This window comes from Notolabrus celidotus, chromosome 17, assembly GCF_009762535.1.
Source record: "Notolabrus celidotus isolate fNotCel1 chromosome 17, fNotCel1.pri, whole genome shotgun sequence".
Lineage (NCBI taxonomy): Eukaryota > Metazoa > Chordata > Actinopteri > Labriformes > Labridae > Notolabrus > Notolabrus celidotus.
This window is the reverse complement of record NC_048288.1, coordinates 15,109,927-15,124,368: the sequence shown is the minus strand read 5'-3', so window position 1 is coordinate 15,124,368 and position 14,442 is coordinate 15,109,927. Positions and strand designations below refer to the sequence as shown.

The following is a 14,442-nucleotide window of genomic DNA, read 5'->3' as shown; positions in this document are numbered from 1 at the left end:
ACAAACAAACATTTTAAAAGTTGTTTTGTTCTCCTCTTGATGACAGATCTTGTAACTAATCTGCATCGTGGTATGTACAGTATCTCACAAAAGTGAGTACACCCCTCACCTTTCTACAAATATTTAATTATATCTTTTCATGGGACAACACTGAAGAAATGACACTTTGATATAATGTAAAGTCGTCAGTGTACAGCTTGTATAACAGTGCAAATTTACTGTTCCCTCAAAATAATTCAACACACAGCCATTAATGTCTAAACCACTGGCAACAAAAGTGAGTACACCCCTAAGTGAAAATGTCCAAATTGGGCCCAAAGTGTAAATATTTTGTGGGGCCACCATTATTTCCCAGCGCTGCCTTAACCCTCTTGGGCATGGAGTTCATCAGAGCTTCACAGGTTCCCACTGGAATCCTCTTCCACTCCTCCATGACTTCATCAAGGAGCTGATGGATGTTAGAGACCTTGCACTCCTCCACCTTCCGTTTGAGGATGCCCAACAGATGCTCAATAGGGTTTAGGTCTGGAGACATGCTTGGCCACTCCATCACCTTTACCCTCAGCTTCTTTGGCAAGGCAGGGGCCGTCTTGGAGGTGTGTTTGTGGTCGTTATCATGTTGGAGTACTGCCCTGTGGCCCAGTTTTTGAAGGGAGGGGAGCATGCTCTGCTTCAGTATGTCACAGTACATGTTGGCATTCATGGTTCCCTCAATGAACTGTAGCTCCCCAGTGCCGGCAGGACCCATGCAGCCCCAGACCATGACACTCCCACCACCATGCTTGACTGTAGACAAGACAAACTTGTCTTTGTACTTCTCACCTGGGCGCCACCACCCACACTTGACACCATCTGAACCAAATAAGTTTATCTTGTTCTCATCAGACCACAAGACATGGTTCCAGTAACCCATGTCCTTCGTCTGCTTGTCTTTAGCAAATTGTTTACAGACTTTCTTTTACATCAGCTTTAGAAGAAATGTGAGGGGTGTACTCACTTATGTGAGATACTGTATGTTCATACCACTGAAGTAAGGCAGTGTGGAGCCTCTGTGTAACTTGTTATTTACAATGAAACTGAGACTGACCAGAAACAGATGAACAAGCACTCCTCTGGGGGATGTAATAAACCAATAAATGACAGTTTTTATTTTACATCATAACTGTTGGGTATATCTCAAATTTCTGATTAGACAGTAATATCGCCCAAGGTCTTTGTTTCATCGCTAACCGCTGGCTCCACCAGAATTTCCAAAAAGTCGACCATCACTCCCAGAGGCTTTAAAAAAGAAGTTGCAGTCATTTTTTAAAGTGAATAAAAAGTCAGCGATGCCTAAAGTAGAGGCTCATTGATATTGGTAAGTGGAAAAGAAAATCACTCACATCCTAATTGACAATAAGTGTTGCACAGATTGAAATAGAAAGTAATCCAAAGCAATTTGTAACTGAATCTTTCACACTCATTAATTCCTACATCGGATCTCATGAGTGTCTCTCCTGCAGCTGCTGCCTACGCTCACTCATGTTGCACAATAATCCATATTTACCTTTCTCTCTGCTGTGTTTGGTACCTGTGAGACAGCTTCAGGGCTCCTCTTTGTCTCTTCTGCACACACAGACACACACACACAGACACACACACACACACATGCACACACACTGCCTTCTGTCCTCAGTGTTACCTGAGCTGTGTGTACAAAGAGGCAGAAGTCACATCCCCGGAGGAGAAAGAGGGAAACCGAAGAGGAGGGGAGGAGGGGATTAAAGCAGGGTGTAATGATGTGGGGTTGAGGAGTGTGATACGAAGTGAAAACACACACACAGAGCCGAAACATGCATAAATACACCGCGTTCATCGTTTCAGAGAACAAGCCTACACACGCCTTTCTATATGGAGATCACACACACAAACATATGCAGCGCTGCGGGATAACAAGGCAATGTCAAAAACACTTAAAACAACCAACGGCACACCACGCAGAAGATGCAGGTGGAGATGATCAGATGTGAGAAGTCTTACCTCAATTTAAATACAAAAGATGTACAGAAGAAGCCGAAAGAGAGGAGTGAAGATTTGGAGGAGAAAAAACAAACAGAGAGAAGTTAGAGCTAACAAAGTCAATCCGAGGGAGGTGTTTCCATCACTTAAGCAAAAGTATGGAAGTAATTACTCACCAGTCTGATTCAACCCAACTCCTTCCTCTGTTAAATGTCTAACAGGGACAGCAGCAGCAGAAGCCTGCACAGCTTTGCACTTTGATTAAAGCTAAGTGAGCGCTTGCTGTAATCCCTGAATCCTTTTTAGTCTCGCTGGGATTTAGGTGAGAATGATTTCCTCTCAGCGCTGAGATTTGAGGCTTGCTGGCTCTTTGTTTGGGATGACATCTCAGTGTGTATTCAATCATTCTTCACATGCTCTACAGCTGGCATTTTGGGGGTATATCAAAGTGCCTGAAAATCTGCCCAATCACCCGGAGTTAAATACCGAGCTAACACCCGTGTGGAGATTCAGCGCGGCGTGATACAGTTGTCTCAACACATGTCGAGAATTTAAAAAAGCAAAGTGAAAGTGGCACTGCGTTGTTTGAACCCTTGTTGACTCACTCTCCATGGTGATACACTCTGAAGTGTGTATTAGTGGCACTTTTTTGTTCTCCCTGCAGACATATCTTGTTAATTACTCCACAGCGCTTACATGACAGGAAGGGTAACAGTGTCTCTGGAAGGTTCAGAGATGGTCGAGCGGAGCTGTTTATTGACTCAGAAGGATGATTTATGGGGCCTCACTGAGAGGACTAAATCATTTGGGTTTTTGTGTCTGTGTGTGGCCATGAGGGAGCAGCTGAGGAGACACTTGAGGTCTGAAAATGTTTGGGAAGTAACAAGCTTGACTCCTTTTGTGTTACTCTTAATCTGTTTTTGCAGAATCTTCATTAAAATGTAAAATCTTCACTGGATTTTTTCGTCTGGATTTTGGTACAGGGAATGTTCTGGTTTCCGTACACTTGTGGTCCAAGTAGTACTGACTAGACATGAGCCTGTTATCGTTTTCAAGGCATGCTACGGTTTAAAGAGGTTATTGAATATGCATGTAGCAGCGTAACCGTGAGGTGAAGAGCATTAATGTTAGACTGCTGGCTGTGACAGATTAATATAATCGTCATCAGGATTCTGAAATCAAACACTGACAAACCAGAGAAAATAAACAGATATCTGCATGCAAGAGCAGGTAAAGATCTGTTGTGGATCAGACATTTCAACTTCATGTTATGTCAAAAGAGCCAACCAGTGCTTTGATTTCCTGACTCCCTTGAATGCATCAGATACAGTTTAATACAACAAACAAAAATTATAAAAGTTGTTTTCTTCTCTCGAGGACAGGCATGATAAAGCTTGACTTTTGACTGTCTACTAATCAGCATCATGATGTTATTATTTCTGCTAACCAAAGACCTGTGAATTGTAAGTAGGGGAGAACGGGGTTGGTTGTCACACGAGTTGGTTGGCACACCAGAGGGCCCTGTCTCTCAAATTGGGGTATGGACATTTCCAGAATTAGGATCAGAGCTCACCTACATAGTCTTCTCTGGAGTAAGACAGCTGAACTTGAGGTGAGAGGACTTTTTGTGTTTTTCATGTCAAATTGTAAATACTCAGCTCCGCAGTATTTTTCTTCTAGGCTTTTAAACGATGGGTTTATAACAAAACAAGTGTTACCCTTACAAAGTGTGAGGGGAAAGCTGCAGTTTAGAGTTTTATTAGCTAGCTAACTAGTTGTTAGATGGTTGTTAGCCTTGATGCTAGCAAAAAATTCCAGTTGGGGTTGGTCGTCACATTCTCTTTGGGGTTGGTTGTCACAACAACCAACCCCTATGTTGGCAAAATCATGCATGGTGAAATGAGTTGGAGTGCGCAGACCCTACATTTGCCATCACTGTAACTCAGACAGTGACTGCATGTAGCCTAGTTGAGTAGGCCATTATTGTTCGGCCTATTTGTTTTGTTCTTTATGTTGTTATATAGGCCGGCCTAAAGATGTGTTTCCTGTTCATGTTCCTTACTCATTTTATGTTAAAATGCATTTGTTGTTATGTAGGCCTATCACTTGTCAGTGTAAAAAAACATTCAAATTTAGTTCTGCCTTCTTGCCTTTTTCAAAAGATTTTTCCCATTAAAATACCATTGTGACAACCAACCCCATACTGTGTGACAACCATCCCCGTGATGGGGTTGGTTGTCACAATGTGTCAGTGTCTTTGATAGTTAATTGCCTCTTTGTTACAATGAGTTGGAAAATGAAAGGGATACACATTTAAAGCCAACACCTTAAGCTTCAATTTAATGTAGGAATGACTATTGAAAGATGTTTTTATGATGAGCAATCATCAAAACAGTAAAAAGTGTGACAACCAATCTGCAAACTCCGGTCTCAAACGATGAAGCCCATGTAGAAGTGATATAAACTGCAATACATCAAAAATCCGCTTGAGGCTGGCTGCAGAAACACTGGAAACCACATAGACATGAATGGGAAAAAGACGATCTTTGCAGCATTAATAAACATGTTTACAGCCTGGTTCAAAAAACGGCTTGGCCCTATGAAGCTAATCTCTCTAATGGCACACACTGTACGGGGGGTGAACTTTTTTCTAACGTGACGGTTAAGAAGATATTAAGATTATGAGTTTTGCCCAAATAAGGACATGACTGACGTGACTCCCGGTCGGGAACACACAGCCATTGGCTAAGAGACTCACACTACATCACACTCTGCCTAGTTGAGTTCCGCATTACCAATATGGCTGCCGCCGTCGATTTGCTTCAAAACGGCTCTTAGGAACAGATGGGTGACGTCACGGATACTACGTCCATATCTTATACAGTCTATGGTGACAACCAACCCCATTCTCCCCTACATCACTTCAAAATCTTTTTTTGGGGGCTTATACCATTGAAGTTAGACAGGGTAAAACCTCTGCATAACTTAGGATTTACAGTGAAACTGAGACTCACCACAAACAGATGAAATGGTGCTTGGTTAAACAGGATGTAAACAAATAATGGGGTTTATTTTGGATATCTGGAAAGGCAAATTTTGACATGATCGCTTCTTAAGCTGCCAACTCAACTGTACACAATGCCACACATAGAAAAGGAAGTCTTTGCTCTAAGTATAGCAAACCACTGGCTACACTACTGTTCCTGAAAGGTTGGCAACCATTCCCAGAGTATATATTATTGTTTGACGATCGCCATTGGGTTCAAACTCAACCATTTAGCCACACACTCAGAGGTCCATGAATAATTGGAATATATGCAGCTAACAAACAAGGGATTAATTCCCCAACAGATTTAACAGCATGAGTTGGTCCATTGATACAGTATGTCATGCCTGTCCCCAATGCCCAAATCCTGTGGTGTCTCCACTGAGGAGTAGGAAAATAATGAGAGATCTGCTTCACTGGAAACATCAGCAGAAGAGAGTGACTTAATTTGTTAACTTAAAGCTACATCCCCAATGGGCTCACGCATGGAAAGAACATAAAGTAGAGAAAAATAATCGATAGATGACATTGTGGTTTCTGCTCAGTCTGCCTCTTCTGAGTTTGCTTTTGGGGGCTCCAATCACCATCAAGAACAAATTGTGTGTCCCTAATATAGAGGCCTGAATGGAGTTTTTTCCCACCCTTTTTATGGAAAGTAGTCAAAAAGGATAAGATAATGCAAAGTTAGCTTAAAAAGCTTTAATGTTACCAGTTAAGCCTGTCACTTTAAGAAGGTGGCTGATGGGAAATGTAGGAATCAGTTAGTAAATTATCCTGGAGAGATGGGGTGTACACATGTATGCTGTATTCGAAGGGTATACCGCCCCTCCTGATGGTTCACCCATGGGATTAACCTTGACTGATAATTTCCAGCATAAAATGAGACAAGCAGCAGTCTCATGTTACAATTAGAGGAGCTAGGGAGCGTAACACAAGACACACTGATATAGTTAGTGTTTTGTAGTTGTCTGAAGGGGAGATTAGCCCTTATGGTTTAGATGTAAGAGATTTTTCTAACAAAAAGACATATAGAGCTTTGTCCATGTAGCCTTGGATGGCTTTGTGTGTATGTGGCTTGCAGTAACTGTGTTTTTCCATGTGTGTAAGCCTTGAATTACCTTGTGTATTTTTGATAATAGAGTAAACTTGCTAAACAGCCGAGGGGAGCTGCTCTTAAGAGGCCGAGGTGAGTGAGTGAAACCTCTGCCAGGATGCCCCAGGCTGTGTCACAAAAGGCCATTTTTCATGACAAAATTATGGAATCACATTGAGCCTCACATTGAGGACAGTTTCTTCAAGATTGGATAAGGGATGAATAATTTAGGACCTAATGATTAATCCAGTGGCAAAACGTCCTACTGAAATATAGCGTCTGTGAAGGTAACTTTAGCCCTCAAGAAAGACGGATGTGGAGGTTTGTCATGTGCTTTTCTAAAGAAAATTTCATCTCAGCCTCGTCATAAATCTTCCTTGCAGGGAGAAGGTACAATAAGTTCATCGTGAATACATCCACATCACGCATGATTATAGCTCAATTGTATATGTGCAACATGTAAACGGAGTGCAAATCACTTCCTGAAGTTAGGATTGGTCTGATGTTTAATCCTGTTGTTGATGCAGACTTTGAAGCTACTTTGAGGATGAGCTTACAGGGTTTGCTGTGAGTTAAAGACTCTCATACTGTCACTTATACGTTTAGCTTACTGAGAAACTTCCCAAACATTTGGAACAGTTGTGGGATTAGGGCATTAAACGCTCTGAACTGTCTGTGTGTCCCAGGAATTAGAAAGAGCAAGACAGGCAGAGAGTGCAAGCTGCTTTACTTCCCTCTGATAAATATAGATAGCACTGAGGGCAACACTATATTGCTTCACACAGAGAAAAACACAAGCTGAATCAATTTTACAATTAGCCAGTTCAGTGTTTTAATTAAAAAACAACAGTCGCCTTTGAAGAAATCAATTCCAACTAAAGAGGCAAAAGAGAGAATTCCCCTGACGGTCCAGCATCCCTCAGCTCTGTCGATTCAGAGACACACAGGGAGACGGTTTTGGGCCTTTCTTAACAGTACTGAAACAGAAACTGTCTTAGCCGTATTTCAGTTATACTACTTTAATTTTAAAACTTACTGAAGACACATGACACTACAGGGAAAGTCATGAACACTCCCATAAGCATACAAGGTTACTAGGTGGCAATAATGTCCAATCTGTCTGTTGCATCAGAACATTGTATGCACACGAATGGAGCATCCTCTTGTACTAGCGGGACAGGATTCCTTGTAAACATGCGATTAAAATTAGCAGCACAGAGTAATGGTAAACAAACCGGTAGCCTGCCATCTTGGCACATGAACAATACATGTAAACAACTGCCATGTGCAGGCTATGCTAATTATGTCAGTGTTTCCCAAAACATTCAATTTTGCTGTCCTAACAAATATAGACAGAACAGATTTTAAAAATCTCTACTTTGGAAGGTGTTCTTAAAAAAACCTCAATTGTCAGTGACCTAAAGCTTTGTTTAGATATGGAAGGGACAAAACGCAGAGGAAACGTGTTTTTAAAAATATCCACACACCTGTAGACAGGGCCTAAGTTATATGTTTCTATCATAGACTGTATAAAAAAATTGATGTATTATCTGTAGAGGTGTGAAAAAATATCGATACGGCAATATATTGAAATACTTTAACCTCTGATATAATAATCGATATTTTGTTAAAATAAAAATTCATATTTTAGCCGAGTTGGAACTAAAATACGACACCAGTATTTCAAAAACAATAAAGTGGAAAAGTTGTTTTCAATCAAATATTTTTGACTTAATTTGTCCTTTCAATTTTGAGTAATATTGTGTGATTTACATATACAACATTTCTAGTTTGTTCTTATTTAACTGTGTGGAATATCGCAATTAATCACAATATTGTGATATCGTGATATATCGTGACTAGGGATGACCACAATTAATCGATTATCGATTAATTGGTTGTTAAGAAATTACTCGAAACACACATTTTTGTTATCAATTTTCCGTCACGTGGAACAAACATCATGTGGTCTCATATTACACTCATCTATCAGGGAGGTGTTTTAAGTTTAAAGCATGTTTCGATGTGAATCAGCTGTTAAAGGTGTTGCGCACAGTGGAGACGCTCAGTTGGAGGCTGCGGCTGTGCGTCATGTCTCCACGTGCGCTTTTTAAAAGAGGATCAATACAAAACTGCTGCCAACAACGACACGGACACGAAGGTTGACAACTTTAAACAGGACATTTCCCACCTTTGGATACGAAGGCAACAGACAGGTGGGAAATTCAGGTACGCTACGTTTACAGACCAGCAACATCAGAGCCGTCTGAGCTTTTCTCCAGCGGGACTGATTATGACCCGGTTGCGCTCCCGGCTGACACCTGATTGAATACACATGTTTATTTTTCTCAATAAGAACGAGTAAACAGAAAACTGGACACTGTGAGTCTGAAGTACTTTTCTGTTAGTATTATGAGCCTTCACTTTATAAGATTATGTCCGTGGAGAATATTTTAATGAGCCTGATCGTTGATAATCTGCGTGTCAAACATGTACCTGTATTCAATCCTGTCAGTTATTTGCATTTTGTTGCTGTAGAAAATATAATTTAGGGGTAAAACAACATATTTGGCCTTTTTTTTCCGTAAGAATAATAATGTTTTTTTTTTATCAATTAATCGATATTTGATCATTAACATTTCCAAAAATCGATCACGGAAAATACTTAAAATGTACATCCCTAATCGTGACACTATTGTATCGTGACCCAAGTATCGTGAGTTTCTTGCCAATACTCACCCCTAATTATCCGTGACATCACCCTTCTTTTCCTGATCGTGGTTTGAAGCCAATCGTCAGTGGGTGCCATATTGGAAATGCTGAACACAACCAAATCTCGTCCAAGCTAGAGTGAGGTAAAGAGGTGGGATGTAAAAGGTGTTCAGACACTTTAGATCTTCATCTTCACAGGAGGCAGATTTTGTAAAAAAAGAGCATTTTTAGCTGTTAATAATTCGTACCCCTAGATCTAAATCGAACATGTTTCATTTTCAGTGTGGATTACATCCAGAGTCTGGTATTTGTTCAGCATTTCCTCTGACAGCTTCGAGGTTCCCACAGTTATTGATCTGCCAGCTTTCATTTCCATCCACAGTGCTTTTATCCCCCCACTAACCCGAAACAACACACACTCTCTCTCTCTAACCGCTGTATGACCGTGGATTTTAGTCCCACAACCCCACCCATGTTCACGCATGTCTGGCGTCAAACGAAAGCCGCGCCGGATTCTCAGCCTACTCTGTCCGTTTTGACGGGGATCTAGTCTCTCCTCGCTCACCTGATGTGTGGTTTAGTGAGGAGGGAAAAAGGCTGAAACTTCAAACAGTGTCTCTCTCTGACGCAGTGATAAACCCGCCTGATGAAAGACAGGAGCTTCAGAGGAGACGAGGTGATGAGCTTAACTTGGGGGATTTAGAAGCTCTGTGTTTCTCTTCCTGCATTTTGTCAAACACTGTGTAGCCTTCATGCCTGATTGTGATTCTGAGTAACAGGACGTAATGACGCCTGTGTCTGATCCCTGGGAAATGTTCACTCAGGGTGCAAAAAGGAATCCTTATTGTGCAGGTGTGTGCACTGAGAAAGCATATAGATGACACATGATTGTGTGTATCTCATGAGGTTCTGATAAATATACAATTTACAAAATAAAACTTCAGAACTTACAATAAAATGTGAAGTTAAAGACAACCTGGAGTCCCCTGCACACAATGATGTAAAATGTTTACTACCACCATCTACTGTTCACTTGGAGGAGTTCACTTTTTCAGCAAGAAAACCAGATTCCCACTGTTATGACTGTATTATAAACAAGAATGGTAAAGAAAAACACCCACATATGAAGAAAAATGTAGGATAAAATTGTAGTTTCTCTGAATGGGAGATAAAAACAGCATAGCTTTGGAAGGTAACTCCACTCTGATGTGAACACTGTGGTATTTTCTGTCCCTGTCTGAAGCACTTAGAGACTTCCAGTACTAAAATTATTGATGCTGATGTTTGCAGCGCTCAGAAAGAATCAGGGGAATGTGTTTATTCCCTTTCAGTCAGAAAACAGAGGTTTGATGTTCATTCAGGGCAGTTCAAGGTCTCTGACATTTGAACACCACGCTGTGCAAGTGTTCATCTGGTCCATTAAGGCGCTAAGCAAACAAATAGTTTGAAAACTTCCGATGAATGCACACACACTTATCTACTTCATTTTCACAACACTGCCTTTAATGTAAAAGTGCTTTTTGAATTTTGAACCCTTAAAGTATTTAGAGTCAGCACTCCCTTCACTTATGATAGCATGCGTACCAGCTGTCATCAGATCATGTAATATCACATCCTTGATTTGCTGTAAATTAAAGATACCAGGTGTAAGTGACTCCAATGCACACTCTGTAACATAACATTATGACCACCTTCCAAACATCATGTAGGCCCCTCTCTCTCCAGCTCAAGGCCAAAACAATCCTGACCTGACCTGATGAGTCATGGATATCACTAGACCTCTAACAGTGTTCTGTATCCAGCCCCAAGATAAGCAGCAGATCCTTTACTGCTGAAGTTAGACCAGACAATCTTTCTGTCTGTGTCAGATTAGGTGATCGCAGCGCAATAAACGAACCTTGACGTTGACGTAAACGTTGGAAGGAAGAGGATCTGGGCTAGACGACACCCTGAAATGCCAACAACCGTTACTCACCGAGTTGCTGAAGTGCATCTGCTGCCAGTCTGTCATGATAATCCCTCAATGACCCTTCATGAAGGCAGGGATATTGTTGCCAGAGCTCAGAACTTTACCTTTGTCCCATAGTCCCATCTTGCAGTACCAACTCCATCAAAAAATTTTATTGTCTCACTTTTAACACCATAAAATCACCTTTTTATCGCTCTCCATAACTTTCATATAATGAGAATGATTTTTAAACAAAAATAAGGTGTTGAGAAATGCTCTTTATTTGATGCACAATGATGTATAAAAAGAAAATGTATGCAACATTAAATTTGATTATCATGTCTGATTCCTCAGAGGACCTTATTCATTACTGCCTGCCTGAGTATGTTTTTTAGACATGTTGTGTTTACGCTTACGAATGCACTATTACCTGCCATATTCTGACCGCACTCCTGACAGTAAACACAGTGCATTGTGTTCCTTCCTTTGTCTTACCTCAGCCAGGTAAATTCTTTCAACCAGTCCTGTCTGAAAGATAATAATTTGGGCTTTTTAATTTGAGTCTCGGGTCCAGGCTCTAGCTCAGACTCGGTTGTCTCCTCTGGTTCCAAGTCTGATGTTATCGCCGAAGGACCGGGGCTTGGCATTTTACCAGGGACCAAGGGCTCCGTGTCTTGGCTGGATGGAATCTCAGGTGTGGGGATGGATAGAATGACAGGAGCAGGGCTAGATGTAACAGTAGGGTCTGTTTTCTCTTCTTTCGTTTCAGTAAGGCTGCTTTGGCACTCAGGTCTCTCCCAATTTTAAAACACACAAAACTTGGAGCAGTGAACTGGACCACAGCCAATCAGAGTCAAAGACCCACTGGAGCTCTGTCTCTTATTGGTTTAAACCTCGATATGATCCTACCATGACTGTGAGTTTGGTCACAGGAGAGCAGAGAGATGATTGCTTGTGAAAGAAATCTATGTTTTCACCCGGGCAGCGTCAGGTGCAGCAGTGCGACCTAGAAAAAAATGTAGTCGCACTCTTAAAAAATTTTGTCGCACTCTGGAGCCCTGCATCAGGAAAATGAAATAATCCACCAAAATGAGAAAGATGTACAGAGGCAGTGAGAATTTGACCAGGAGCACACTTAGTGCAGATAAGTGACAAAATAAAAACTGTACCCCTCAGTTCACTTAGCTAACTCGCCCTATTACAGGAATGCATTGCTTTTATTTTGACAAACCGGTTAAATGCACAGTCGGGCAAATAAAAATGGAAAACAAAGGTTGTTGACAAACATTTATCATCATAATTTTTGTTTAAGAAATTAACACTGTTTGGACACTTTGAGGATTTCCTGTATAATAGATACATACTCATCAAACACAGTATTTGATTTTGTCACAGCACAATAATCTCTCTACAAACAACAGTATCAGAAACCCATCACAATGCTCTGCAGAAATCTTAAAAAACAGAAAAAAAAATGTTATTTTGTTTGTTTGTTTATTTATTTTTTTTAGTTGAGTTGTTTTCTAAATTGTCTTTGTGGGAACCGGGGTGCCCGGAGTAAACCCACGCAGACACAGAATAGCATGTTAAAGTTTTGGTGGCTTTTGTCTCTGATGGTCTTGGGTCTGCCTCCTCTGCTGCTTGTACTGGCGGCGGCTCTTAGGAGTGAGGAACTTCTTGAATGTCCTCCACAAAGAGACCCTCTCCATCTCAGAAGTCTCCTGGACCATCTCAGGTGTCGTCCCAGATGTTTCTTGGTCCGTGTCCTGATTGTCTTCTTGGATGTTTTCCTGGATGTCTTCCTCTGTGTCTTCCTGGGTGATGTCAATTGGAAGTGAGGGATCTTTGTTCTTCACACACACTTGATCTTCCTTTTGTTTTTGGAGCTCCTCCACGTCTTCCTGCAGAGCCTGACTGACCTCCTCCTGCTGTTTTAATTTGGAAGCCAGGTCAAGGCAGGTGCTGGACTTTTCTTGCAGCTGATTTGTCATTTTTTCCTGCTGCTCTCCATTTAACACCTCTTTGTTGAGGGCCTCTTTCTGCAGGTCCTCGATCTCCTGCTTCAGGGTCTCATTTTGGGTGGTCAGCTTCAGGTCAGTGTTGGCTTTTGCCTGAAGTTGACGTCTGACTTCATCCAGATCAGCCTGGAGTCTGTCTGCCCTCAACGTCTCAGTCTGCAGCTGATCATTCTGGGATGAAACCAGATCCAGGAGTTCTTTGATGTTAGCAGCATTGTTTGATTCCTCCTTTGGTCCTCCACTTGAGACTGTCTCAGAAAGTTTTATTTTTTGAGCAGCAATGACTCCTATGAGCTCCTCTTTTGTCTTCAGGGAGTAGTAGGACATGTCCTGGGGAGGGCTGCACTTAGGGTTCAGGTGCTTGAGCTGTTCTCTGAGCTGCCTTCTGTCTTTCTCACAGTCCAGCAACCCATTGCGCTCCTCCTTCACCCTTTTCTCCAGATAAGCCACTTCCATCTTGTTGTCTTTCAGTTCTTCTTGTTCTGATTGCCGCAACTCCCTCTCTTTTTCAAGATGTGAGTTCAATTCCTCAATTTGGCTTATCAGACTCTCTTCCACTTGCCATTGTGGAGGGCGTCTCGGGTTCCCATGATAGTAGGGGGCCTGATGTTGGTGGCCTCCGCCTCTTTGGTAAGGGGCCCTTTGGTAAGGGGCCCTTTGGTAAGGGGCCCTTTGGTAAGGGGCCCTTTGGTGGTGTTGGTTACCCCAGTGGCCTCCTTCCTGTGTTTGGTCAGGGGCCTGGTGGTGGTGTTGGTTACCCCAGGGGCCTTCTTCCCCCCTTTGGTCAGGGGTTCTTGCTGGTGGCTGAGGGGGGCACTGGGTGCTCTGATCTTTCTGGCAGCTTTTGCCACTGTTGATCCATTCTATTGTGGTTATTTGCTCCTCAGCCTGCAAATCCTCCATCTCCATCATATCTCCCCAGCTCAGGGTGTTGGATTCTTCAAATCTTGCCATTACTGATCTTAGTAGAGTCGTTGTCTCTGTTGCAGATCTGCTTGGGTCAAGAGTCTCAGAAAGTGTGGTCTCAGACTGAATCTCTCACCTTGGTTTACAGTGTTTTATTATAACCCTTTAGAATGTGAGATATGAGGTCACTCTTGTCCTTTTATCCACATTCTAAAATCATGGCATTGTGACCCGTCCAGAATTCTAGAATGCTGTTTTGTTCACTGCCTGCTAACCGAATATGAACAAAAGGGCCACCTTAACATCAACATACAGCCCAACCCAACAGCCTGTATACTGTGAACAGGCTGAGATAAAACCACACAACCATTGTTATGAAAATAAAGTGAACAATGTTTTCTAAGTAGTGAACTTTAGCATGTGGTGCACTATTTCTACAACCCCAATTTCCTGACTGTTGGGACACTGTTTAAGATTTAAAGAATGGATTTTGATGGTTTGCAAATAATTTAAAGGCTTTATTGAAATGAAAATAGTGCAAAGACAACACATTAAATCCCCCCCAAAAATGTATTCTTTACTCAAAATATATGCTTCTTTAAAATTTGATGCCAGAACTATTTTTCAAAAAAAGGCCATAACCAAACACGGAAAAATGTGTGTAATGCAAAAAACAACCAAACACCTGGAGGAACATCTCCTAACCAGTTAGGCTAATTAA

The 14,442-nt window shown here is 41.7% G+C and overlaps 1 protein-coding gene across 2 annotated transcripts in view; it reads left to right on the top strand.

Moving 5' to 3' along the window:
• adarb2 (adenosine deaminase RNA specific B2 (inactive)) overlaps positions 1 to 14,442 on the top strand; it is a 333,076-nt gene that overhangs the window by 53,927 nt on the left and 264,707 nt on the right. The gene's annotated exons all lie outside the window — the stretch shown is intronic.